At 39.7% G+C, this 3,615-nt stretch overlaps 1 pseudogene; it reads left to right on the top strand.

The window, feature by feature from the left end:
- The window catches only part of LOC103265894, a 25,664-nt pseudogene that overhangs the window by 3,897 nt on the left and 18,152 nt on the right, over positions 1 to 3,615 (top strand).

Below are 3,615 nucleotides of genomic sequence, written 5' to 3'. Positions count from 1 at the left end.
CTCAAAAAAAAAAAAAAAAAGAATGGAAGAATCATTAGGGATTTTGTTTTTGAGTCAGGGTCTCACTTTGTCACCTAGGCTGGAGTGCATTGGCACGATCATGATGATCATGGCTCATGGCAGCCTTCACCTCATGGGTTCAAGCGATCCTTCTACTTCAACATCCTTATTAGGTGGGCACTATTATCTATGCCTGGCTAATTTTTTTATTTTTGTAGAGATGAAGTTTCGCTATGTTGCCCAGGCTGGTCTCAGACTCCTGGGCTCAAGCAGTCCGCCCACTTTGACTTCCTGAAGTGCTGGAATTACACACGTGTGCTATAGCATCTGGTCAAATCATTAAATTTTTTAAAATCTTTCTTTATTTCAACAATAGGCAGTTTTGCTTGATTATCAAGAAAGATAAAATTAGAACTTCCACGTTTTCCTCCATTGTTTCATAATGTTTCACTCTTTTGTTATTCTTTTTACCAAGGTTTATAATATTTTGATGCTATTCTCTGGTCATAATTCCCACCTTCATTTTGTGTTCAAATGGTTACATGTGTATACTATGTAAACTAGGGCTTCTCTGTTTCTGAATTATTTAGATTGGATTCATTTCTGTTTAGTTGGTTTTTCATCAACAAGGAATTTTTTTCCCAAAATGACCAATAGATATGTGAGTGGTACATTCTCCTAATTCTTTTTTTAATATAAATTTTATATTTTAAATATGTGGGGTACAATTGAGGGTTAGATATACAAATGTTCATTATGCAGGTACCCCTGTTGATGAGGTGTGCCCCCCCACTGGCAGTTTCCACTACTGCCAATCCCTTTTTTATAGTATTACAATAGTTGTTCAAGGTTCGCTTATGAGTGAGAATATGTGATACTCGGTTCTTTGTTTCTATGATAGATCACTCAGTATTATAGGCTCTAAGTCCTCCAAGTTGCTACGAAGTCCATAATTTTGTCCTTCTTCATGGCTGCATAATATCCCATCATGTATATGTGCCATATTTTTTTTATCCAATCCTCTTTCAATGGGCAGCATGGTTGGTTCCATGTTTTTGCTATTGTAAATAATGTTGCAATAAACATGCATGTGCAGATATCTTTTTCACCAAGTGATTTGAATTCCCCTGGGTATATTCTCAGTAGGTTGATTGCAGGGTCGTATGGGAGGGGAATTTTTAGATCTTTTAGGAATCACCACACTGTTTTCCACAGAGGCTGTACTAGTTTACACTCCCACCAACAGTGTAGAAGTGTTCCCTTTTTGCCGCATCTTCTCCAGCATCTGTTGTTTTCTGAGTTACTGATGATGGCCGTCCTGACTGGAGTTAGGTGGTATCTCAGTGTGGTTTTAATTTGCATTTCTTTGATTAGTAAGGCTGAGCATTTTTTCATGTATCTGTTGGCTGTTCTTATGTCTTCTTTTGAGAAGTGTCTGTTTGTATCTTTTGCCCACTTTGTAATGTGGCTGTTTGCTTTTTTCTTTTTTGGCACGTTTGAGTTCCTTGTAGATCCTAGATGTTAGGCTTTTGTCAGATATACAGTTGGCAAATATTTTTTCCCAGTCTGGGCTCTCTCCCCGCTCTCTCAGTAATTTCTTTGGCTTTGCAGAAGCTTGTCAGTCTGATGAAGTCCCACTTGTCTATCTTATCTCTTATGGCATGGGCACTTGGGGTTTTGATCAGGAATTGGTTGCCAGTTCCAATTTCCCTAAGGATGTCTTCTGTGTTTTCTAAGGTTCTTAGTTTGAGGTTCTATGTTTAGGTCTTTGATCCATTTAGAGTTGATTTTTGTGTGTGGTGATAGGGGCCTTGTTTTACTCTTCTGCATGTGGTCAGCCAGTTTTCCCAGCACCATTTACTGAACAGATTCTTCTCTCCCCAGTGGTTGGTGGTGGAGACTTTGTCAAAGATAATTTGGTTGAGAAATTGAGGTTTTGCTTCTGGAATCTCTACCCTGCTCCATTGGTCTATATGCCTGTTCTTGTACCAACACCAGGCTGATTTGGTTATTGCAGCTTTATAATAAAGCTTGAAGTCTGGGAGCACAATGCCTCCCGCTTTTTTCTTTTCTTTTCTTTCTTTTTTTTTTTTGTCTTGGATTGCTTTGGCAATTCGTGGGCATTTCCATTTCCATATGAATTCCTGTCTGAGAAGAATGCTGCTGGTAATTTAATGGGTATTGCATTAAATCTGTAGATTGCCTTGGGTAGGATGGACATCTTAACAATGTTGATTCTTCCAATACATGAGCATGGAGTATTTTTCCATTTGTTTGTGTCATCTTTGATTTCTTTGAGCAGTGTTTTGTAGTTTTCATTGTAAAGGTGTTTGACGTCTCTGGTTAGGAAGATGCCAAGGTACTTCATTTTTGTTACGGCTATTGCGAATGGGATTGTGCTTTTTATTTGGGTTTCTGTTTGTTGCTGGTGTATAGGAATGCAACTGATTTTTGCACATTTATTTTATACCCTGAGACTCTGCCAAAGTCCTTTGTCAGTGCAGGGAGGTTTTTGACAAATTATCTTGGGTTTTTGAGGTGTAGAGTCATGTCATCTGCAAAGGGAAATAACTTAACCTCCTCCTTTCCTATTTAGATACCCCTGATTTCCTTCTCTTCTCTGATTGCTCTAGCTAGGACTTCCAACACTTATGTAGAAAAAAATGCCCTGGGCCAGATGACTTTCCAGCAGTTTTGTTCCAGTTTTCAGGAGAAATGCTTTCAATTTCTGTCTGTTTAGCAGTATGTTGGCTGTGGGTATCTCATAGATGACTCTTACGATTCTGAGATATATTCCATCTAAGCCTAGATGTTCGAGGATTTTTATCAAGAAGGGGTGCTGGATTTTATCAAAATCTTTTTCCAAATCTAATGATATAATCATGTGGTTTCTGTCTTTACATCTGTTGATATATTTAATTACGTTATGGTCTTGTGGATGTTGAACCGGCCCTGTGTCCCAGGGATGAAGCCTACTTGGTCATGGTGGATGATTTTTGAGATGGTTATTAGATCTGGTTTGCTAGAATCTGGTGAATTTTAGCATCTATGTTCATCAAAGATCTTGGCCTGTAGTTCTCTTTCTTTGTTGGATCTTTACCTGGTTTGAGTATCAATGTGATGTGAGCCTCATAAAATGATTTGGGGAGAGTTCCATCTTTCTTGATTGCCTGGAATACTTTCAGTAGGATTTGTAACCGCTCCTCCATGTATGTTTTGTAGAATTCTGCTGGAAAGCCATCTGGTCCAGGGCATTTTTTTGTAGGTAGTTTTCTTATGACAGTTGATTTCCTGGGTTTTTTGTTTGGGGGGGGTTGTTTGTTTTTGAATTGGAGAGTCACTCCGTCACCCAGACTGGAGTGCAGTGGCATGCTCACGGCCACCCCAGCATCGACCTCTGGGCTCAGGCGATCCTTCCACCACAGCCTTCCAAGTAGCTGAACTACAGGCACATGCTACCATGCCTGGCTAATTTTTTTATTTATTGTAGAGATGAGGTCTCTCCAGGTTACCCAGGCTGGTCTCAAATCGTGGGCTCAGGTAATCCCCTCACCTCGGCCTCCCAAAGTGCTGAGATTACAGGCTTGAACACCTGCTCAGCCTCCTGAGTTGTTA

The sequence above is a fragment of the Carlito syrichta genome, unplaced genomic scaffold (assembly GCF_000164805.1).
Source record: "Carlito syrichta isolate Samal-C Ts95f unplaced genomic scaffold, Tarsius_syrichta-2.0.1 Scaffold306933, whole genome shotgun sequence".
Classification (NCBI taxonomy): domain Eukaryota; kingdom Metazoa; phylum Chordata; class Mammalia; order Primates; family Tarsiidae; genus Carlito; species Carlito syrichta.
This window is presented reverse-complemented; position numbering and strand designations above follow the sequence as displayed.